The following is a 25,738-nucleotide window of genomic DNA, read 5'->3' as shown; positions in this document are numbered from 1 at the left end:
TCTAAACTAGCACATCGGGTACTTAAAGTCATGAGAATATTTATCATTTTGAGCTAAGAACAAAAATTCATTGACCTCATAACTAAGTGACCTAACTTCTCTAGCAACTAAGAACTGCCTACCATGACATTGCCCTTTTTTTGTCTTGCTGTGGTCGTCTCAGATTGGAACAGACACCAAGATCTTAAAGCACCTTAAGGGAAAAGGGCGGGGAAAAAACACTAATTATTCATAAGGGCACCAGAATGAATCTTCAAATGCTATGACTCCTGAATAATGCACTCTATAGCCAGTTAGGGTACTGTATGGAATAGGCAGGTAGACTCAACTCAGTGTTACCATCTACCCCCCCAAAGACAAAATCAAGTTATCACTTAGTCTATGCAAATTTATTACTGTAAAATTTTCCTAAATTCCTACCACAAATGTGTATGTGGTAGTTATACAGCAACGTAGAAATTGTGAAATGACTCCTGCCCTAGAGGGAAACAAGACATTCCAGACAAAAAAAACACACAAAAAACTAGGAACATACACCTTATAAAACCCTAACATTTTATTATTTCTCCTAGCTAGAAGACATCAGAAGATTTCTGAAAAATGTTCAAAAAGGTAATTTCCTTCCCTTCCTTTTCATCAGGCAGTAATTCTAAGAGATTCTCTGAGAGGATAAAGGCACAGTGACACAAAGTTTGATTCTGTTGAGTAGTTTTCCTTTTAATAATGCTTTCTTACTGAAGGGTACAGAAAGCAAGGAGAATAGGGAGGAGGAGAACAAAATTTCTGAAAGACTGAAAAATAACGTATTAGCTCTTCCAAACCTCAATGAAACAAACATTTATCAACCATTAGATAACAAGTTATCTTCAATTAAGTCAGTCAGACAGTTTTCAGTCCTAGATTAAGAAAAAAAAAAATCACTCTGCAAAACAGACATTTAAATCAAGTTTATGAATCTGATGGTTTTCTCCTGAAAAAGAGACAAATTCTAAATCTACAAAGTTAATTATAATTGTAGCTAAGAGTTCAGTCTGAAGAACATTTTGTTATTCATCCTATGCCTGCCACCACACACCGACTTCTAATGTGAGTTTTCCTTTTGCGATAAACCAACCTCAAAGTGAAGCGTTTTTCTATACTCGACTAAGTAGATGCTTTTTGATGAATCTACGCATTTTCCTTTAAAAATCAGTAGCAAACTTAAGACCTATAAATGATACTAAAGCCACTGCTTTCCAAAACTGTTCAAAATAGACCACAGTATTAAAAAAACTTTTAAAAACACACCTCTCACTGACCAGGAAAGGAGCTGGAAATAATGGCTAAAGATAAACATTCTACTGAATTAGGTTATTAGGTCTAATTCATAAGGCTGCCTAGTTTGAAATGTCTTAAACCCATCTTTATGCCTTTTTTAAGCATACAGCACTATAATAATTACACTAAGAAAACAGATTACTATCCTTCCTAAGAGCCAGTGTCAATGACTGACATGAATAAAACTCCCACGCACGAAAGCATCAAATACACTAACAGTTGGGATTTGTATCACCTTCAGACTTGCCAAATCTTCAAAGCTGGTCATGTTTCTGTGACCACTTTCCCCACCCCAAAAACTTCCTGAAGAAACACTTGGACATTATCCAGAAGGATCACCTAAATTTTTAATAAAGTATCAGATGACTAATAAACACTAACTACCTAAAAGGTGCCTTTAATGTTTCAGTATAAGCGGCAGGTCCTTAATTACAAAGAAAATAGCTGTGGGTAGTTGTGAAATCCTGCCTTGGACAAAGCTCCCTGCCACTCAACATCGAAGCCACTTCTTTCAACTTACACAGAAAAGCCTAACTCCCCAGGCAGAACAGCCCTTTCAGGTGCTGCTCTTCTTCAGGGCAGCTGACCAACCCTGTGTTTCCCCCAAGAAGGGACAAATGAAAGCCCCGGTGTTTCTGCTGGGAAGGGAGGTGGGGAAGGTACGCTACCAGCAGCTTGTTTGTTCAGAGAACCAAGTGCTCAGAAACAGAACAAGCACCTTCTTCAATCACTGGTAACCACTGCTAACATCAGTGACATTGTTCTTCTTGTCAAATACCATCTATACAAGTCAAATCTCTGAGCCATATTCTGTTCCCTGGTGAACGAAGTTCAGACTGGTCTAACCCCTAACTTCTCTGGAACAGCAGGTAAGCTAGAGAGAAAAAGACACTGTGCCCACAAGAGAGGTAGCAGGGAGCAGCCAGACACCAGCTCAAGGCTGACTTTTCTCAATTCTGTCTGCCTATGCTTCCTCAGACCATTCGGAAACCACTGTTGACAGTCCCCATCTCACTGGATACCATACCAGTCTGTGGGCAGGTTTAAGATTTTTCCAATTTAAACAAAAAACATCCAGAGACCAGCACCTGGTAAAGACTGGAAAAGGAAAAACAAACAAAACCAAAAATAGGTCAATTTAGTTTATCGAAAGATATACTATAATACAATGCAGCTAAATTTCACATTCTAGTCATGAACAGATTGTCACAGCCTTGAACTTTATTCTGTTAGGAGATAAATTATGCATTCCTAAAAATGGTTCCAAATAAAATATACAATATAAGTTCTGCATATTTTTTCTTTCCTTTAAATAAGTATTCTAGAACAAAAATACAATGAACACTAACCAGAATTCATTTTCAGAAAAAATATACATGGAAAAATTTTTTCATCAGCTAAAATGAAACTTTTGAATTTATGTTTTTCTATTACTAGGACTAAGCTGCTACACAAGTCAGGTAAATCCTGTTAAGGAAGAAATATGAGACAAGTAATAAAATAGGTACAGGAATAAAATATATGAGTTGGTTCCTTGGTAGTACATTTTTAAGAAAACAATATTTCTATAATAAGAGTATTATTTGTGGAATGTATAAAGTGGTCCCCTAGTGGTGACGGGCAGTATAACAAATTTTGCCAAATCTCAAAACACAAGGGCATTCACTGTGAAACAGCAGAATCCCCTGCCCCTCCCCGCAAAGGAGAGAGCTTCCTTCTCAGAAAGTGTTGTTGAGTTTTGCACAAAATTAGAATACAATTTTGGTACTGTTTCATGTACCTGGATGAATTAAATCATAACTGAAGAATTAATCCAAATAGAGAAGTATACCTAAGTATTTGCTGCGTTTGAACTAGAAAGAGGAAAATAGGTAACACCAAATTGAATCAGCTATTAATCCCCCCCCTTTAGGTAATATAATCAAAATATAATTAGTTATAATAACCAAATCCAACATCTCTTTTCTATTATCTAGGATGACCATATAATTTATCTTCCAAACTAGGAAATTATTCTGGGACAATCTTTAAAATCCAGGACATATAGTCACTCTAGAAAGAGAGTCACCGTCATAAAAACCCAACCGAGGACAAGAAAAACAATTCCTGAAGCCATCAGGGCTCCAAGTCGTAACAAAATCAATGAGGCAAGGGGGCTAACAAAGGGTAGAAAAGTGACATGAAAAGTGACCAAACAACAATCTTTTTAGCTTTAGAGTCACTTTAAAAGCCACACACTCGAAGGACAATCTGAACATGCCAGCCCAGCACTGTGAGTGGTAGTAGGCTTGCCAGGTCTTGCTTCTATTCCTATCCAGTGAAAAATGTTCACCGTACCAGCTAGTAACTTAAGGATTATGGAACACATGGACACCTTTGAAAACTTACACGTATGGGTGGCATGATCAAGAAAGCAGACAAGCTTTGAAGGGCTGGACCCCAAGCTGTTACTTCCTAAATGCAGGATCTAAGCAAGTAACCATCTATGAGCCTCAACTGTCTCATCTGTAAAATGAAATCATCATCTGGCTACTAATGGCTTAGTAAGGAATAAGTGACATACAGAAAACACTTAAGATTGCCCAGTGCAATGAGCAGGTACTCAGCAAATGTTGCTTTACCTTCTACAACTTGTATGGACTAAAAGTTATGATATCAGCTCCTTTCGAATTAAACTGTCAACTATATGCCAGATATATTAGGCTCCTTACAAAAGTTATTTATAGATAAAATATTAAATATTCAGTTCCTTCACAAATATTTTAAAGAGGCTCTCAACCATCTCATGAACAATTAGCTCCTACTGACATCACTTCAAGTAAGATACAAAAAAAAAAAAAAACTTAATTTATACAAAATTCTACTTACGGACTTTCATACACATTTTCACTTTTGTCATCTTGATTTAAGGTTCAGTAAAGCAAATTCCACCAGCAGAGTAGATTAATGGTGCATGGTACAAAGTATACATATGTATAAGACCTTCCTCAACCCACTGTTACTTTAAAAAGGTAGAAATGGATATTGGCAGCAGTTTATCAGTGACACTTAAAAGCAAAATGAGGGTTTCTAATACAATTCCTATGAATTCCAGCCAGTTTTAAATTACAAGTGGAGCTAAAGTAACACTATATGTAAACATGATACAACAGTCCCTAAAACATGTAAGGAGTTTGCCCTTAAATTTTTTTGGCGAAACATTTCTATTATACCTACAACCTCAGGTATTCAAATTTCTAAAAGTATGTAAGAAATGCATGAAACCCTGACTGAACTCAAATGGCGTTTAAACCATATTCTGCGGATTTATAGTCCCAGTGTATCATCACAGGGGTGGAAGGCAAGGCAGAGTCGGCAAGGATTTGAGCCTCCCTCCAGCAACCCTCTACCAACCAGATCAGCTCTACTTTTAGCAAAGTATTGGGGAGAGAACGGGTTTAGGAGGATGGTTACCCATGTAAGTAAACTATTTCTTCAAATAAAATTTTATTCACCTAAGAAAAATCATAAACTACCAGATTTATCATTCCAACCACATACACACATCCCTCGAGGTCCACTCATTTTAACCTGCTTCTATCAATACACAAGTCTGGCTCACAATGTTCTGGGGTTTTTTGTTTTTTGTTTTTTTTAAAGTCTCAGAGAATGAAAATCTTTTGGGTATGGGGACAACTTCCAAACTATCACTGGTTTCAATTTTTATGTGGCTTATACCAGATCATGAACATGGAACCAACTCCAATAACATTTTTGAGAGAAATGAAAATATGAGCGGAGACAGCAGCAGTGCCTATGTTTGCTTATAGGAGGTTGGTTGTCAAAGATAAGTGAGTTAAATGATGGAGATTAAAAAAACAAACAAACAAACAACCCTGACACTTACTGATCTAAGTCCTAACACCTTATAGACACTGTACCTAGAGTGCTGTGTGCCTTACTGTACTCCTCAGAGCAATCACAGGATAAGTACAATTACTATGAGCACCCTACAGATGAGAAAACAGAAACCAAGGAAGTAGTATAACTTGCCCCAGGACAGTTATTTGTATTTACATCAGGATCTGCACTCACATCTATGGGTCTAAAGGGTTTCTGCCCTTGTAATCGCTAGGCAATACTACCTTCAGTGACAGGAACTAATAGAAAAAAATAAAATAAAATAAACAATATCAATTAATAAAAGATCATTCCTTATCATCCATGTTTAAAAAAAATCTGTGGCGCCTGAGTGGCTCCGTTGGTTAAGCGACTGCCTTCAGCTCAGGTCATGATCCTGGAGTCCCGGGATCGAGTCCCACATCAGGCTCCCTGCTTGGCAGGGAGTCTGCTTCTCCCTCGGACCCTCCCCCCTCTCATGCTCTCTCTCTATCTCATTCTCTCTCTCAAATAAATAAATAAAATCTTAAAAAAAAAAATCTGTGCTTGTAGAAAAAATACGTGAGATGTATATATAACAAACGATTACAAAATAGACTACAACAGTACATAGGACAAAATTCAACTTAAGTATTTATGTGTGATCATACGTAAATGGATATATGGAAAGAGAAACTGAAGAGAATCAAAACAAAAGAAGCACCAGGCACAGGCTTCCTAGATAAGTAAACAAATAGAACCGAAAAACCTTGATGAGTCAGCTCGAAGACCAGGGCTTATCCTGGTTCTCACCATCCAAACCCAAGGCTTGTGCCTTCATTCTCTGCTCTGTTAATCAGCTCTTTCATCAGAGAATAAAAAAATTAAATCTAGAGCCTTCTACACCTGACTTTGTTAACATGGGCTATATGAATCTACCCAAGCCATTCTTCCTTCACTTGCTAACTCCTCCATCCTTAAGACATTAGGTTAAAAGAATCGGCAATGTATGATCTACAGATCAAAGAGTTCTCATAGTAAAATCTATGGACCACGGTTCTTGTTAAGTGTTTCTGACCACCTACCATTGCTTGGGAATGTGAATAACTTGGCTCATATCCCTTAAACCTGTCTCACTCTCAGTATTCCCCATCTCAAGGAAAGGCAACTCCATCCTCACTATTGCTCAAGTCCTAGCATCTGCTGGATCTACCTCAAAAAATTTATCTAGAATCAGACCACTTGTCATGTCAACCTCTAGAACTCAGGTCCAAATCACCATCCCATTTCATCTAGTTAAACAACTGCCCTCACCTCTTAACCTGTCTGCAAGCTTTGGCTCTTGGCCCACTGCAAGGCATTAATCAACACAGCAAGCAGTCACCCTTTTATTCATAATTCACAACGCACCAAACACACCTCTGGGCCTTGACATTTGCTGTTCCCTATGCAAGGTACACTCAGCACTCCCAGATTTTCACAAAACTTGCTCTCCTCTCATTTACATTTTTGTTCAAAAGTAACTCCCCTAAGCATCTCAGCCCTTCATCCTGCTTTATTTTTTTTTTAATTTACTTTATCTTAAAAAGTAATCTCCACACCCAACATGGGACTTGAACTTGAGACCCCAAGATCGAGTTGGATGCTCTACCAACTGAGCCAGCCAGGAGCCCCATTCTGCTTTATTTGTTTCCCATAGCACTCAATACCTTCTAACATACTATAGAACTTACTTATGTTTATATTGTTTCCTCACCACCAGAATCTAACCTCCGTAAGTAAGGACAGAGATTCTTGTCTGTGCTGTTCAGTGATGTGATCCATGTCTAGAACAGTCTGGCACACAGTGTAGGCAAATGTTTGTTAAATAAAATGTTAATGATGAAGTACCCAACCAAGAGTGTTAAGCTTTCAATATCCTACACAATCCTCAAGAGCAGGGGTTTTTTTTAAGCAATTAAGTGATGGCAGAGTAAAAGGCCAAAAGGGAGTACAGAATTTCCTTCCCTACCAAAGTGATCCGCTATCGTAAACAGTTTGGAGGGGGTGTGTGTGGAATAACAAGGCAAATCAAACCAGGCAAGAAGCCCTTTGTTCAGGTAAAAATCTCAATGGGCCATTACAATAAAAACTTATCCAGAGCCACTATCTCATCTGACCCACCCACCATAAGAGTGGTCTACTTACTTCATGTACTAACTCCATTTCAGAGTGTGCTCTAGATATTATTACCCCTGCAATTATCAACATCCACTTCACAGTGTGCAATGATACCCCAGCGCTTCTTGTATTATGGTTGTTTCCATATAAAAGGCAGGTCAGTGTGGTGGGCAAGCAGCACTTTCCTTCGGCCTACTCTATACAAGCCCAGCCCCTTGCTGATCTGAGCTATGAAGACTCTCTCCCTCCTCCACCTCTCCGTTACACTTGAAGCACTAAATGTTTCCACAAAACTGAGCAAATTACTTTAAGAACCACCATATACCAACACTAGTGCCGGGCACCATTTCTACACTACATGTACCAGCTCATCCAATTTTCACAAAAACTCCAAGAGGCAGGCATGATAATGATCCCCAGTTTATAGATGAGAAAACTGAAGACATATTAGATGATCACTAAGAAGTCCAGAAACATCCTCTGTGAAGGTGAAGAATGTATTCTTTTGACAACACTCCCCAGGAAGATACACATAAAAAAGTAGAAATAAACACAAGTCGGAAAAACATCTCATTGATAAAGAAGGAATAATGTGATTAGAAAATCACCCTTTGCAGTCCCTAATGAGTCAACAAAGTTTAACCTTATCTCTAATCATGAGAAAGCAACTACACAAATCCTAGACAATGATTACAATGGATGCTAGAATCCTTAGGTGAAAGGTTGATGGGGAACTTTAAAATGCATGGATGAGGCTGACAGTATCTGTGCCCACCAAGAATGAATCTTCTCTAAAAGGCAGACAGGTGTGCAACCTGATGTGACACTACACCCAGAATACTTATATGCTCTTGCAAAACAAAATCTGAAAACTATTCAAATTTTTACCTGCCAGTTTACAGAAAATACCTGGATTAGGTGAACACACAGAACACCAGGAAATGATCAACTAAATTCAGAAAGGAAGAAAGGGTGGGGAATCAATTACCGTAAAGACTCAAGGGGCCATCAAGTAAATGCAGCCTGTGGACTTGGTCTAGATTCAGATTCAAGCAAACCAACTGGGGAGAAACATTTAAGACACTTCAGGGATTTGAACATGGAGATGTTAACTGATTCAGAATCATCAACAGATGCGAAAGCCAGAAGACTGAAGAATACTCAGTCTCAACTTTGTCACTCTATAAAAACAAAAGGAAAAAAGGCAGTTTACAATGGAGCAATCCGGTGGGTATCACCTAAACCAAATGACTGCTTAACATCAATAGTGAGACAAACTGACATGCCTCCTGATGCAATACACAGACATCCCTATTTGATAATTATGTCAACAATGTTTAACCTATCTCTAATCATGAGAAAATCAACTAGACAAATCCAAATTGAGGGTTTGTGCAGACCAGTGGGCCTGGACTCTTCAAAGTGCTACTGTCATTAATGACAAAGCCCAGAGAATTGTTCTAGATCAAGGAGACTAAACATCTCAATGCATGATCCTTGACTGAATTCTGGATTAAAAAGCTCAAGAATATTAATGGAATAACAGGATAAATTTGAACATGTATTGAACATTTTATAACAGTGCTGTATCAATGTCAGAATTGGGTAATGGTTATGTTGTGGTTAGGAAGAAAACTGCCCTTATTCCTAAAAAAGGCATGTCAAGATGTCTGCATCTCTCAAACAGTGCAGATTAAAAAAAAAAAAAAGAGCAAATATGGCAAATTCTAACATTTGGTGATCTAGGTGAAAACCATGCAAGTATTAACTGAACTGGTCTTGTAACTTTTCTAAAGAAAATAAAAAATACTCCAAGAAAAAAACCAAGGGCAGTGGTGGGAGTTTAGATGAAGCAAGATTGGTAAATGCTGATCGGTTGTTGAAGGTGGGTGATGAGCACAGTATGGAGATTCATTAAACTATTTCCTTTAATGTGTGCCGAAGTCTGCATCTTAACTCTCACTTCTACAAAATGGGAAAAACAGGTATCTCAAGGCACAACTAGATTACTAAATAAAAAAGCCCTGTGGGGAAAAAATGAAGTACTGAACAATTGTTACGCACTGTCAGTTCTTCCAGGGAAGGCTTGAAGATGACCTATAAAACAAACAAAAGCCTGCTGAACTGAATGCAAGCTAACATAACTCCAAGATCTCTGTGCTCGTTCCTGCTCTTCTGCCCAGGTCAATGGCAATGGCCTCACTTAAGTCCTCACTTAAGTCTCGGCCTTGCCTGAGCACTCTAACAGAAATGAAATTTGCCACATTGGTTTCTCATCATGCTTTCTCTAGGATTTGCTAGTTTGTCTACCTTACAAGAATGTACGCTCCAGGAAAGCTGGAACTTTGTCTTACAATTTAGCACTGTATGTCCCCCAAACATGGTAATGCTGGTACCCTGTAGGCACTCAAAACAGATGTGAAATACTTCCCTCAATCTAAAGGGACTTTAACTCTACTACATCACTATGTTGTACACTCTTTTCACAGATATAGTGATGAAAACTAGAGCTTCTAGGTTGAGACTGCCCTTGGAATGCTGGCCCAGCCATTTACTGAGCTGTGTGACCCTGAACACCTTTCTGCTTCAGTTTTTTCACTTGTAAAATGCAGATTACACTATCTAACCCTTAAGATGGCTGAGTATTCAAGGGGAAAATACATACACACACACACACACCCCGCTTAAACTACCCACTAAGGTTTAAAGTATAAAACATAAGGTTTAGAGGTAGAACATGCAATCATGTCAACTCTGTGGGTTCACCTTCATGTTTTCTGTACTTATCCTACTTGGTTCCAGTCTGATGTTCCTGGAAAAATCATTCCTAGAAGAACAGATGCCAAAATGTTTCTTGTTTTTCCATGTGACTGGGGCCAGAAAATATAAACACAAGCCTTCTTGTAGACCAGATTCTTAATTCTCCCAGGAGGCCAAGTCATAAATAGAAGGTCCTAAAAGTGGGATGTTTCCTCAAGCAGATATATTTGGTTGGAAAATTTTTAAAACTTTCTAATTTTCCTCAAGGTTTAGGGAATATAAGATTTTTAAGAAGTAAAAAAATAAGACAACATGATAACCTGATCTGTATTTGGAAGGACTAGTAGAAATTATGGCCTGAACTGAACATAAAAAGTAAACTTTGGTATGATGTTACAGATTATGAATGCAGCTAGATTCTCCTCTTGCATTTCAACGACAGGACAAATAGACTGGTCTAAAAATCCAGAGAAACAGGATCACAACTGCTTTCCAATGAATGTCAGAAGATAGGAAGATCCTGATGTTACAGGTTCCAATTATTTCATCCGAATCAGATAAAATATTGAATAAAGAAAATTTTGTTAGGACTCTTTCTTCACCTCAACCTTCTTAAAATGAATTTGCAAAAGCTCCTGGCCCTCAGTCCACACATGAGAACGGCTTTCCCGGACCAGTAACACTACTACAGACTCAAGATCGTCCCTGGTGGAAACCTGGTTTATCTCAGGTTTTCAAAATAGTATGCTTCACACAATTGTTTCTCATATAATTGCTAACAAAAGAGAAGTCAGGTAGTACGCCAGCTAAAGAATGAAAATCAAAACAACATACTACTGGGTCATATATTTACTTAAGAGGTTCAACCAAATTTTTTTTAAAAGAACACTTAAGTACATCTTTCTATATACAACATATGCCTGGCAAAGACCCTACCCTCAAATTTAGCTTTTCATTCAGCAACAGAAACTCACCTTGTATCTGAATCAAACCCAGAACTGAATGTTTTATATTCATAATTTACCCATCTAACGAAAGCAAACACTGCACACGGGTTCCCACACAAGGACCTTCCCAGTACCTGAAATCCAAGTGCAGCTAAGGTCTTGATCACCCCAGTGAGAACTTTCCCATACTGGACTACATCCACAGCAATCTGGCTATGATAGATGCACTTGGGTTTCTTCAACGGACAAAATTCAAGCATTCTAACAGTAAGGATAGTTGTCAACCAAGAATGTTATAAAAACTAAACAAAGACAATACCAGCATTTCTTGATTCTGGGGCAGAAGCAAGCAAATGCCAGTTTGTGAGCACGGAGGACTCCAGGTTGAGGTTTAAGGGTTTGGTTAAGTCCAAACTTTCACTTGCAATTCCATTTTTAAGGGTTCACCCACACCAGCAACTCCTGAGTGTTCCCAAAGTGGGTAGGGATTCCCTTAACTACGATGCCACAATCACAGTAAAAATGCTTGGGGGCGTGGGGAGGGGGGTTGCACAATCAATTATACCCTGGACTTGAAAGGTAGGAAAAGAACAAACTGAATCTGAGATATTTTTTTCACTTGCAATTTGCTGTTATGTATATGAAGTGAGGATGGGGAAGTGAGAATGACAAAAAAGGAAAGTCAGTCAAGGCAATAGCTTGGCTTCCACTTTATGGAAACATGAAGCCTAGTCAAAAATAAAAATATTCTAACACCCCCTTGTTCTATACTCTGACTAGAAGAGCAACTACATTTTGTTTCATGGTAATACTATGTTCCAAGGATCATGGGTCATATAAGCTAATGTGAACTTCAAAAAACTTCATTTTCTAGACAAGCAGTCTGCTCAGAACAGTATTTCAAGCCCCTAAGAGGTTAGTACAATGGGTATAAACCAAACTGCACTAATGTGGGCTTAAAATAAGCACTCATCCAGACATCAAAAAAAAAAAGTGGACTATGAATACCAATTTCTGACAGTTTATGTCATACTTTAGTCCTTGTGCTACTCTGAAGTCTGTACATACAACACTTTAGCCTATATGGACATACATAATTCAATAGTCCAAAACTAGAAACTAGTATTACTTTTAAGAATAGAACATGTTTGCCATTTACTAATTAACTATCAGTCCTATTGTAAACCAATGACCAATTAACAAAGTGGGTTTTATCAACATGTGAGCAGGAATTTCTGAAACCTAAATGCTAAAGAGGTCCAAAAGCAATCATGGACATCTTTAAAAAATGTCTAAAGCCAATTATCTAAATGAGAAATTATAAGGTGGTAGCATATCTGACCAACAGATTTATTTCATTTGGTCCATGATGCTTAAGTAATTTTGAATTAGTTGCCAACATCTTAAAAATTGGATTTCCTAAAAACTCTGGATTTCTGACTACGAACAGGAGAGAAAAGGACGAGCTGGTGAACCAGGCCCACCCTCCCAGGCAACAGACTAGGGGGGTAAGCACCAGCACCACCATCACACATGCGCTTTCCACCCCGCAGCTCTTCCATCTCGCCACGGGCCCACCCAGCCCCTCAGAGCCATGAATTAAAACACTCCAAACTATGACAAAGTATAATCTAAGCTGAGGACAACCCTTCATACTTACCCAGTCTTAAAACAACAGTTAAAAGAATTAACACACATCCTGGCTATTTCTCAGGCAACTTTGCTAAATAGCTTTTATTAACTCATGAATACATTTACAATTCACATTGCCATCTCCCAAACAGAATGAAAAGGACTTCAGTTCCAGCATTACTATTCCTCTTGGTCACATTCTTGTTTCTTCCTTTATACGCTCACACACACACATTCCTTAAGTCTGCTCCAAGTGGGCCCAATACCTTATATGATCCCCAAGCCCATTATGCAACTTAAGGTAAAATAAAATAATCGGGTACCAAGTCACAAATTAAGCCTGAAATAAAGCTGGATTTAGAAGACTGACAGTTAAGTAAACATCATCTCTTGTAGAAGGTCTTATCTTGGACTTGTTAGATCACAAGTCTTTCTGGCTTATAAAACAATTACTAAAAAAAATTAAGCATATTAATGAAATATATACACTCCAGCAACTTGTGCTGTAAAATAATACTGTTTTAATTCTTATAAAATCTATTACCAACAGGAAAGGAACAAATTCTTAAAATCACCAATTAAAATATGTAGTTTTATAATCCACTGCTGCATCAAACATGAAAAGTAGAATACTAACTGAAAACGTATTCGTGCATGTAGTGGCAGAAATTGATTAGCCTACCATCTATCTGCTACACCTGTTTTTCTTACTGAAAAGAGGTCATCCTTACAGCTTTAGCTTTGCCCATTAGCAATCAAACATTTACTAAATAAATTAAAATACTAAGTTTCCCCCTACACTTGCCTCAAATCACCTTAATAATTAATAGCCTATCTTAAGTAATTCTTCTCTTTAAATTTTCCCTATTCTTCACTTTTCCCAACTTCTCACCTAAAACATACATTAAGTCTTACTTAAAGTACTAGTTATAATAAAGTTGGATGGGAGAGATAAACACAAAGACCAGACGCAAATAGTTTAGTTCTTGATGAGAAGTCCTAGTGCACAGCGCCTGGCAAAGGCCAGCAGTTGTTACTAAATGATATAGACATCAGCCTAACAAAGAGGTCGTTCTAAGCTGGTACAGTCCATGGGAACCCTCATATACACACTTTACATCTCCTAAATGCAAAAACTCGCCCTTGCCTTAATTAGCAGACAAGCTATTATGTAGTATGACTCATGTTCATGACTTCAAATACTTATTGAGCAACTACTATACTCCAGGTTTGACTAAGGCTCAGATTCTGATAAAACAACTTACATATAAAAAAATTTACCTTTTAGAGTGTCTTTATCATTAAGGTGGTAATAATGGAAAACTAGGCAATAGAAGTTGGATAACTTGCCTGATATTACAAAGCTACTTTAGTGACATACTGAAGACCTATTACGTCCAAGGTCATGTTACCACTTTATCTTCAGACTCTCCAATTTAGGGATCGCTCCCATTTTACAGCGAGGAAATGAAGATCCAAAAAGGTTAAGATCCCTAGAAGGTAGGTGCCAGGAACCAAAACCAAGTCGATCTGTCTCTAGCTCTTTCTAGTTTCCCAGTGTCAGTTCTTTTGTTTATTCCGACATAACACAACCAGTATCTTCATTGAGGATCTTACATTCTTCTATTCATTTAGAAAACAAAATCAGAGCACTTACTGAAGCAGAAGCTTTCATAACCAAAACAATCATATCCAAAAATAATAGGTAAAAAAATGAATTAAAGCTAAAGTAGGAAATCGAAATATCATACATACGTACCTTAAAAATTTTATTTAAGTTTAACACATAAATGTACATTCATTTGCCAATCTTAATATGGGGTGAAAGCACTTGGAGAATGGGATCGATGATGAGGAGCTCCTTGCTGATTGAAGTTCCTTCTGCTTGATCTAAACCACATCTATAAATGCATCATCTACAATTTTCCATTTTCAGTTTCATTAAAGTGGAAAGCTTTAAAAAATCCTTGTAAAGCAGTCTACATACAGAATCCTTTGGGACTAATGCTCTTCTTCCTCCCAAAATTTTAGATATTGCAGCCAACTAATTCTACAGCCATTATTTAGTAACTCACCTTTATCAAGTCTTTCCAAAGAATCCAACTTGGTTTTCAGGGAAAAAAAGTTTTGCACTCATTTCATCAGTTTACATGATATTTAAATTATTATTATTATAAAAACAAGATTACCTGCCATGAAATAGTCTTGGAAACCAGGACTTCTGGTAAGCATACACCCCCGCCCAGTGCAAGCCAAGTGCACGGACTTGAAAACAACTTACTAACACAAGAGGTCAGCATGCTATCACCCAAAACGTTTCAGAGATGAAAGCAGAAATCCTCATAAGGTAACTAAGTGAACATGGACATGTGCAATGCAGAGCAGAGGACAGAAATCAAACAGGCCCTCAAGAATTTGTAATCTAGCAAAGGAGATGAACATTCGCCAATTAACTACCATATGAAAGTGATCCATGTGATAAGACACAGGAAAACACCATGCAAATCCAAAGGAAAGGTTATAGGTTACAGACTGTACTCCTAACAGTGTAGGTACTCAATATTTTTTTAATGTACTAAACAAGATAAAACGCATTTTAAGCAAGTTTTCACATAGACCATGGGTAATATGGAGAGGAAGGGCATTCCAAGAAAAGCAGTATGACACAGGCACCAAAGAAAATGAAAGGCAATGGTATTTATGGGGATCTGCAACAGGTTGCTTACTCGATATATGGAAAGGAGAATGAAAGAAATTGAGATGAAGTTAAAAAAAAATTGGGGTCCCATCAGAGGTGGCCTTAGATGCCAGACTTCACTTAATGGCTTTGTGAAAACGGGAGGTGTGCTGGAGTTTGGCAACAGTGTTGACAGGATCAACTGTCAGGTAATAAAGTAATCCGAAAGTCACCACTACACAATGCTCTGTATTATTTCCTTGCTAAAAATGAATCTCAAGTGAAATCTCCATTTAATGGTCTTAAAGTATCTCAAGAACAGCTATTTCTGCATTCCAAGAAGCATCTTCACTACAGGCATTAACTAACCTCCCCTTGGCAAAGCGTTAGACCAGCTAAGAAACTGTAAGAATCAAGCTAGAAATATTAGTGGTTCAACTCGAGCAGAGAAGACTACATGGGATTGGGTAACAGGAATATAAGGAGTGGAATTTGTTCAGCCACAGGTAACAGAAGACAGAGAAGTCGTAAAACAGAGTTAAGTTAGACAAGTTTTAGGGTAGGCAACTCAAGTTTGAACCACATTGAGTTTGCAGTGCCAAGGGAACATCCAGGAGGCTATAACCACCACACAGGAGAGAACAAAATGCCAGAGTTCATAGCTTGTTACCCAAAAAAAAAAAAAAAAAAAAAAAAAAAACCACACACACAAAGGCAAATCATCCACATGAAGGTGAAAGATATAGTAATACAAGGAAGGAAAGGAAAGAATCAAAGCAGAAATGTCAGAAAACAGCACCATAAGAAGCTTAGAAAAATACTGAACCTACAAAATTATGTGTCTGTATATTCTAAATCAGGGGTCAAATTTCTTCTGTAAAGGACAAGAGAACAAATATAAACAAATGAACAGGGTTATGTTCCAATACACCTACATTTATGGACTCTTGACACTTGAATCTCATAGAGTTTTCAAGTCATAAATTATCCTTTTGAGTTTTTTTCTCCTACTACTTAAAAATGTAAAATCCTTTCTTAGTTCAAAAGCCAGAAAGTACAGGTGGCAGGTTTAAATTGGCCTGTGAGCCACCATTTGCCAACTCCTGCTGTAACAGAACAACAGAGATGAGAGAACTGGATTAACTGTCCTTTTCCAAACTTCTGAGGGCAGTTTTTCCTTTAAATATATTAATAACTTACCAGATGTTCATTAAACTTGAATGATTTCCTTAAATTTGACTAATTCCTTAAATTTGATTCCGCTAAGAGGTAACTACATGTGTTGACAATAATCTCAGTTGGTTAAGAATACTGCCTTCCACTAAAAAGAGGTATTCTTTATCTTTAACAGAAAAATTACACTTGTACTACAAATACAGCAAAGGCACTGGACAAAAATTATTACCTTAGAGTTTGTCCCTCACTGCTTTCAAGCTCTCAGTTTTCTTTAAAGTGATTTTGTAATCTAAAGGTGAGAAGATTCAATAGCAGTCTGCATATAAATTCCTAGATTTTAAAAAAAAAAACCTATAAACATCAGTAATGAATGTATGAGTCATGAATAACAATTAAGGGAAAAAAATCAGTGCAGAATGTTAATTTCTGACAAGCAGTCTTAATAAATACAAACCATGTCTGGTGAGGAAGGACTCCTTACCCCCAAGCCACTCCTTGTACCTTAGCTGTAGCTCAGGGGCAGGAACAGGACTCCTTCTTCAATCACTTGCTGCGGCAATGAGCTGTAACCCAAGAAAACTGTAATACCAAATGAGAGTATAACATTGCCCACAAGGCTCAAGTCTTTCATTACTGGATAACTATTTTAAGTTGTCTGGTTTCAAGCAGACAAAACACAAAGGGTGATTATTAAAGATACAAGCTAAGCTGTTCAAGGAGGGCCCATGAGAAGAAAAACACTAACTTAGCCATCTGACAGCTAGAACAAAGAGGTTTCCTTTTGGACTTTAGTCTGCTACCATCTGAGAGCAAAAATGTCACTATTTCCTTGTTATCAAATGTTGCCCACAAGCGAAGCTACAATGACCTAGGTTTGGCTAGTCCCATACTTGAGTTTATCTACATCTCCAAAAGTTATCTAAACTGTAAACATTTTGTAGGTATTACTTTCAGAAGATCCTACCTTGGATACAACTCTAGAACAAATACAAAACTTCTGCCAGTTTTTTCTAATCAAAAAGGCTTGAGTAAAGAAAAATACAAGACTCTTCACTGCACAGTCAGAAAACCTACGGCTTTCTACGTTTCAAGAACTGGAATATCACTACGCTTCTATTTCTAAACTTATAAAACCCAGGTTATAAATTAAACTCAGATTACAACAAATAACCCTTTACCTACAAAGAACTATTTCGATGAGTGATTTTAAAATTTAAAACATACTGTTTTTCAATGAAATTTATAAACATAAAGTAACTGGTGAACTCTTTTAATGAAAAAGAACTCAAGATTTCCAAAGTACCTATCAGCTCTTTTATTCCTCTTAGGAAAATGTAATATGCAAGAAGATATATAAATGCTATTTTATCAAACACATATGTATTCATTTAGCAATTAAGCTAGTTATCACTTAAACCATTAATCTTTAATTCCTCATGTAAAAATTCCTGAGTAGCAACTGAGAAAACTTCAGGAAAAAACTATTTGCCCAGGGCTTTCATAACTCTAAATATGCCAACTCTGGGCAAACATACTAAGACATGGTAATTAAAATGTTCCTTAACTTAAAAAGTTCCTAAACTAAGTAACCACAGAATATAAATATTCTGCATAGATCTTTTTTTCATCTCAAAATTCCTCTTCCTGAACCCATCCTAAGAGTAAAAATTTTATACAGTTTACACAGCTTTTCCTAGGCTTCTCTACACAGTATGTGGCTTTATCATTCGTGTACTGGCAGTTGTCTTCTGCCTAACTGAAATTAAGTACCAATCTTTAAAATCTAATTTCAAGGTGAAATGAAGGGACATCAGCCACTTCCTCAGACTCTCCAGAAAAGGGTCCTCAGAAATCCGTGTCAGACCTTAACCACCAATGCATGACCCCTCTTCTCTCTACTTGAATGTTCCCACTGCAAGAGGACAAAGCAGAGGGGAACAGAGAACTCTCCTCACAGGCACTTGGTTTCTTTTTCAGTTGTTAAAAAACTCCTCTGATATTATCTGATATAGGTGTAACATGACTCAAATCTTTTTATTCTGGAGACCCTTCTATAAATATGATCTAAGACTGGTCTAAGCAACAACCTTTTCAAATGGCTTTAGTCATCACCTCTGAAGGCCTGGTTTCACAACATCCATTACTTTACCATGTCCAATTTCAGAATTTAGTCACACTTTTACCTACTTTTCATACTAAAGTAAAAGTTGGGGAGAAACGAAAATGAAGACTTTTTTAAATACACACACTAAAACAAAATTCCAGCTAAATGGCACCTGCAAATAAATTTCTTCTTGGGAGGATTGGTAACTACATTCAGAAATGCATAAACCTGGAAGTGTGACTCAAAGCAGACTCATTTAACTCCCTGTTGCAAACTGAGAAAAACATTGCACTGGAAATTCTAAGTGACTAATCAACACAAAATTGTACAGTTCAAGAAGGACTCATTCTGTATACTACACCCTGAAACCTTTCAACAGGAACCCCCACAGGTGACTGTGCTACAACACAAGGGGTCTCCATATTTTAAGACATGCTGATAGCCTCAATACAGTTTCTGCATTTTCAATTTAAAAATTCTTGTATGCTCATTTTTAAGGAGCCCGGCTAGGGGTCAAAGGAAATAAAATAGGGAGAAGGGAGTAACACACTCCAAAGAGACCAGGAATGCTCTTCAGGCTTCTAGAGCACTACGAAAAAGAAACACAAAGGAAGACACCTCTGGGAATCCAAACAAAAAATGCTGGAAAAACTCCCATCAGTCTCAACTTCCATGTCTGCTCTAAGAGTTGTCAACATTAAGCCCATTCCTCAATTCCAAGACACATCAGTGATTGGCTGGGGGTTAAACCGTCCCCTTAAAAGGGTGTACACTTTAGGATCTAAAAATATGAAAAACACGCCACTCGGAATTGAGGCGTCACTACACGCCTCCTGCAGACGAAACAAACTGCTACAGACTAGAACTGGGGTTCCCTAAGCCTGCCAAAGGTGTAGGAGCTCACAAGTGGGATTCTGCAATCACATAAACCTAACGTGAACTTTTTCATTCATTTTTTCCCAAGTACTGATCCTGTTTTAGAATCCAATTTTCCTAAGTTGAAAGCAAAATTGTTCAAAACCAGAAAGTCTGTTAGACAGTTACAACCTACTCCAAAACTAGTTTTATGAACAAAAAAATAAAAGAGAGAGATAAGTTTTTGCTGTTGTTTAATCTGACTTTATTCAGGTCAAGAACTCTTCCACACAACTTCACCATTGTTACAATGTCCTATCTGTACCCAAGGAGGCCTCCTTCTCCAAGGAGGAGTTCACCTTGATTATCTGCTGCTAATGGGTTGCCCTTTCCCCCCAGGGATTTCAAGGAAAGCATTGAATTATCATTTTCACCAAACTGCACTATGTGTCTTACCTGAACTAAAGTAAAAAATGTTTGCGCCACATACAGCAGTATACCAAAAAACAGGATACAAAGAAATGCAAGTAACATGGTAAAGCAAATACATTTAAACTAATCTGCTTAGAGCCCTGTTAATTAACCAATGTACTTGGCAGCTATGCTAAAAACAAAGAGTGTGGAGTTTTCATTTCAAAGGTTTATGGAATAAACAAGTATTATGCCTATACTCTGACTGATGCTACCCGTTTCATCCCTAAAACAAGGTAAAATAAATTTCAATAACCACATTTCCCAGGCTCTATGGTATTGCCTAAAAAGCACAGGTTAAAGGGAGGGCTTAACCAATTTCTACATAATTACAAGTGTTTCCTTTTCAATAAAGTGCTTCTGGTTTTTCCTTATTCCTATTCTCCTTAAGCAGTAGTATCTCAGCGTGGAGGGAGAAGAGCCAGAAAGGGGGAATACTCCAGAGGCTAAACAATACAATCTTATCTTCTCCCAAATTCTGGGAGAACAAGCTTGCGGACACATGGCACGCCTGACCAGCCTCTCTAGACCTGATCAAGTGACACTAGTGTCCTCTCCCACTTTGTAGTGTGCGGTGACTCCAGCCCTTTCCTAACGCTCCGAGATCGCCAGTTTTTCTGTAGAGGTAGGTCCGTGATCCCAGGCTTAAATTTAAGTTCAACCAAACTTCACTGAATAGCGACTCCTCCAAATTGACCCAAAGCGTGATTCTAGCGCCGTAGAAAGTTCTGCTTTGCAAAGTTCAGACATGGTGGAGTTATTTTTTTATCATACCTGGGCGGGGGAGGGAGGAGAAGGGAAGCACACACCACACTCTACGTTACCGAATTCACGGGAAGAATGGGGATTTCGGCGAAGGCTTGTGGAGTACCTGACCCAGAACAGAGGACGAAGAGCTGCCTCCGGGCCGCGGGGCCCTGTCCTCGGCCACACCATCACTTGCAACGAACGGTCTGCAGGTTCGCTTAGCATCCCTCCAAACCTGAAATCCCCTACCTCAAGATCAATCAAAAGCGGGGGAGAGAAAAGTTTCTTCCGGAAGGCGCAAAAAAGGCCACAACTTGCATGAATGAAACTGGGCTAAGGGCACCCGGAGCAGGATTTTCGCTGAAGTCAGAAAAAGAGAAGTCAAAGATTTTTTTTTTTTTTAACGTGAGATCGGTTACAAGCGCCCGTGGTCCAGAAAACTGCACAAACACGCTGTGGAGAACGTTTTATTGAGCGCGGACGGCTCCAGGGCGGCCGGCGGGCGCTAGTGTGGAGGCGGAGCGGGCGGCGGCGGCGGCGGCGGCGGCGGGGCCGGCGACGAGGCAGCTTCGCTACGGCGGGCGCGGGACCCGGCGCTCGCGCGTGTCCTCCCGCGGACCTTCCAGAGACTCCCGCGGCCGCCCCGCCCCCCGCCCGCCCCGCCGGCCGGCCGCGTGCGAGGCACACCCTCCCGCGGCCGCGCTCCCGCGCGGGCACACCCCCGCCTCCCGCGCGCACGCGGCCTCGCCGCGCCGGCCGGCCCACGCGCGCCCCCTCAGCGCGGACGCCCGCCGCCCTCCCGCGGCCCCGGCCTCCCTCCCCCGGCCGCGCAGGGAGGGCGGGGGACGACGGCCTAGCGGCTGGGGGTGAGGAGCGCCCGCGCGGGAAGGCGGGCTCTGGGGGGAAGGTCACTTACCCGCTGCATGGCTTTCAGGATCAAAGCCAGCTCGTAGCGGGGCATGCCCGGTCGCACCGCGCGCGGCTCCGGACCGAGCCGGCTCCCGGGACGCAGGAGGGGCGGGGACCGCGGGGGCCTGACGGAGTGCTGGGCCGGAAGGCTCCTGGTCGGCGAAAGCACGCTCCGGCCGAGCGAGCCCGGGCTTTAAGGCTCTGGCAGCTGCGCAGACGGCCCGCCACGCCCCCCTCGGCGCGCCCCGCCTCCCGCGCGCCCCGCCCCCCCGCGCGCCCCGCCCCGCTCCCTCTTAAGGCGGCAGCACCGCGCCCCCTCGACAGTCCCTTTCCCCCAGGCGCGCCACCCCCGCCAGGACCCCCCGGCCCCGCAGCCGCTGCGCGGGGGTGGCGCCGCGGGCTCGGCCAGGAGGGGCCAGCGGGGGCCGCACTCCGCCTCCGACCCTGCCGCCGCCGCTCCAGCTACCTACGGTTCTCGAACCAGCTGGAACTTTCCATGCCTCCGTCTCATTCTGGGCGGCGGGCGAGCGTGCGCCCTCGTGTGCGCGTGCGCTAAACAGTGCGGTCTTGTCCGTGCGCGCGCCCCTCGCCCGCGACTTGTCGGCGCGGGGGACCTTCTAAGGCGGCCACGCTCTTCCGGGTGGGGTCGCGGCCGGACTTGGGCTTTCCCCGCCCATGGTTGCGCAGGGGAGTTCCAGAACGTTCCGCCTGAGGATTGCGCTTCCGCGCGCAGGGCTCGCCCGGGCCAGCCTGCCCCTCGCGCCCCCTCCCCACAGCCGTCCTCGCGCGGCTGCAGGCGCGGATTCCCGGGGCCCCTTCCCCGGGGAGGTGGGCGCAAGGCGCAGGCTGTGGGCCGCCGCGCGCGTGGTCGGGTCTGGCCCCATCCCTCGCGGGCTGCCTGACCTTGGCAGGCTCCTGAAGAAAGGGGATGTGAAGGGCACCTACTTCCCAGGGCCGAGATGCGTTTGAGTGAGCTGATGCACGTAAACCTGAGAACGATGCCTGCACACAAGCGCGACACAGGCATCTGTTGTGTGAGCCCGGCCTGTCCCACGTGTAGTTGCCAAGGGCAGGCTAATACTTTGGCTCAAATCGATATTCTTTAAATGTTTGCTCAGCGTTCATTTAGAGGACCAGCTGAGAACTTGGAAAGCCGTTTAGTAACCGTCTGGGAGCATGAGCGTGCCCTGAAGGGAGGAGAGTCCCGTGGTACATTCCCTTTACCCCCCAAACAGGCGCACAGGGATCACCTTTCCCTCCAGCCGTGGGCTGTACTGTTCCTGGCAGACGTTGTACAAAATGCATTTTCTCCAGCTCCACTCCTTAGGGACTGAGCCCCTGCAATTGTCGCCCCTGCATACGATGCTTGCCCCGTTAAAAGGGCCTGTAGGTGAAATGTTTGTCCTTTAAAGTGCTTTAACGCTAATAGGTAAAATTTACTGAGCACTTACTGTGTATCAGGCCCCACGCTAAGGCTTTTATATGCCTCTCCTAAAATTCTTACTTTGTGAGGCAAGTACTATTATTAACCCCCGCTTTAGGTATTCAAAAATACAGGCACACAAAGGTTATGTAACCAGGCCCAGGTCAAACAGTAATAGAGATAAAATTTGGATCCAGACTATAAGAAGGCTGAACCCATACTTAGTCCAGCTTCTGGTTCTCTCCCACACGCAGATTAAAGTGCCAATAATATTATTCAGTAGATTTGCCATGTATCCCATGTAAACCAAGAATAGAGTTCCTTTGTCACCTTATCCGGAGACCTTGGTGTTTCTCAGATCTTACATCCCATCCCCCATCAAAGATAAAGATGATTTTTGAACACATCTATTCTGTGATATTTGGGTTTTACCATTTTCTATCCTTGGACTTCTCCACAACCCCTATTCTTTCAAAGAAAAGCTACCCAGGTATTGACACAAATTACCTGGTTAGTGTTGACTCATTTCACTTTTGGTTAAAAAAAAAAAAAGTAGAATATTATAAATAAATAACAGAAGAAAGCAAAGACTTTATGAACCTTAAGTGAGTTACAGGTTTTCCAGGATGGTTCCCTACTTCAACAGTCCCTCCTGTTGTCAACCACATGTCCCAGTTTGGGAATGAGAAAATATGAACTCCAAAGTAATATGCCAAGCCAAAGGCCAGGGCAACACCACCAGTTGACTTTAACTTTTAGCATTTCCTCTTGGAAGCTCCATAATTTTTCCCTAATGGCCAGGGATGAGTGAAGGGTCTACCTTGTTGACAATTAGTATGAGGAAATTAGTCTGATTGCATAATGCCTCAACAAAGCACCCCCAACCCTCCCAATCTGGTGACTGCCCAGGGGGCTCACTCCATTTCTTCTGAAAGGGAGAGAAAGGGCAGCTACCCTGATTTTCCCCCTTCAACTTTTTTTTTTTTTTAAGTACAGCACCAGGATGCTCATGGGTTCACTAACAGATGATAAAACCACAAGGAATGCTGATGCAAATTTAGTGTCCTTCTATTATAACTACAAATTTAAGTTCACCAGAAAGATATTTTGAATTTTATACTGTGTATATAAGTCAGCATTTAGAATTATAACATATTACTATAATATTTTATATTAATTTTAATACACTAAAAACTATAACAACACTGATGAAAGAAATTAAAGCAGTCACAGATGAAAAGATATCCGTGTTTGTGGATTAGAAGAAGCAATGTTAAAATGCCCAGACTACCCAAAATGATTTACAGATTTCAATGCAATCCCTATCAAAATCCCAATGTCAATTTTTAGAGAAATAGAAAAAAATCTTAAAATTCATATGAAACCACAAAAGAATAATGAAAGCAATTTTCCCGCAAGAAGAATGAAGCAGGAGGCAATATACATTCTGATTTCAAACTATATCACAAAGCTATAGCAATTAAAACAGCAGGGTACAGGCATAAAAAACAGACATATAAACTAGTGGAACAGAATAGAGAAGGCAGAAATAAACACACATAGATGGCCAACCAACGATCAACTGATCTTTGACAGGGCCTAAGAATACACAATGGGAAAAAGGCAGTCATTTCAATATATGGTGTTGGAAAAACTGGATATTCACATGCAAAAGAATGAAATCATACCCTTTTCTTACACCAAAATCAACTCAGAATTGGGTGGCTCAGTTGGTTAAGGGTCTGACTCTCGATCTCAGCTCAGGTCGTGATCTCAAGGTTGCAATATCGAGCCCTGCTCCAGGCTCCATCCTCAGCAGGGAGGCTGCTTGAGATTCTCTCTCTCCCTCTCCGTCTGCCCCTCCTCCTGCTCCTGCACTCTCTCTCTAAAATAAATAAATCTTCTTTAAAAAATCAACTCAAACTAGAGACTTAAACACAACTCAAACTAGAGACTTAAGCATAAAACCTGAAACCATAAAATTCCTTGAATAAAACACAGGGAAAAAAACGCCTTGATGTTGGCCTTGGTAATGATTTCTTGGCTATAACACTAAGAGCACAGGTGACAAATGCAAAAATAGACAAATGGGATTGCGTCAAACTGAAAAGCTTCTGCACAGCAAAGGAAATAATTGACAAAATGAAAAGGCAATCTACAGAACGGGAGAAAATATTTACAAACTATATGTCTGTTAAGGGGTTAATATACAAAATATATAAAGGAACTCATACAATTTGATTAAAAAATAGTAACAAACACAAATAATTACCTGATTTAAAAATAAGCAAAGAAAATAGGCTTTTCTACAAAGAGGGCATATAGAGGACCACCAGGTACACGAAAAGGTGCTCAATATCACTAATCATCTGGGAAATGCAAGTCAAAACTACAATGAGGGGGCACCTGGGTGGCTCAGTTGGTTAAGTGTCTGTCTTCAGCTCAGGTCATGACCTCAGGGTCCTGGGATTGAGCCCCACATCGGGCTCCCTGCTCAGAGGGGAGTCTGCTTCTCCCTCTCCCTCTATCCCTCCCCCCTGCTCGTGCTCTCTCTCTCTCAAATAAATAAATACAATCTTTAAAAAAATTTAAAACTACAATGAGATATCACCTCATACCTGTTAGAATGGTGTCAACAGTTAGCAAGTGTTGGCAAGAATGTGGAAAAAAGAAAACCCTTGTCACTGTTGGTGGGGATATAA

At 40.5% G+C, this 25,738-nt stretch overlaps 1 protein-coding gene across 6 annotated transcripts in view; it reads right to left on the bottom strand.

Moving 5' to 3' along the window:
* The window catches only part of SLC5A3 (solute carrier family 5 member 3), a 34,026-nt gene extending 11,770 nt beyond the window's left edge, over window positions 1-22,256 (bottom strand). Inside the window, exons 1-2 of one of the 6 annotated variants that reach the window (XM_027585286.2) lie at window positions 21,621-21,831; window positions 16,757-16,857 (exon numbers count right to left, since the gene is read on the bottom strand). The gene's annotated coding sequence lies outside the window, so the exon portion shown is untranslated. Of the gene's footprint in view, window positions 1-122; window positions 5,552-8,323; window positions 14,930-16,756; window positions 16,858-21,620; window positions 21,832-22,079 lie in introns of those variants that run through there. The other 5 variants (XM_035729084.1, XM_027585289.2, XM_027585284.2 and 2 more) reach the window with 5 other exon arrangements.
* Between the last annotated feature and the right edge of the window lie 3,482 nt (window positions 22,257-25,738).

This window comes from Zalophus californianus, chromosome 1 (genome assembly GCF_009762305.2).
Source record: "Zalophus californianus isolate mZalCal1 chromosome 1, mZalCal1.pri.v2, whole genome shotgun sequence".
Lineage (NCBI taxonomy): Eukaryota > Metazoa > Chordata > Mammalia > Carnivora > Otariidae > Zalophus > Zalophus californianus.
This window is presented reverse-complemented; position numbering and strand designations above follow the sequence as displayed.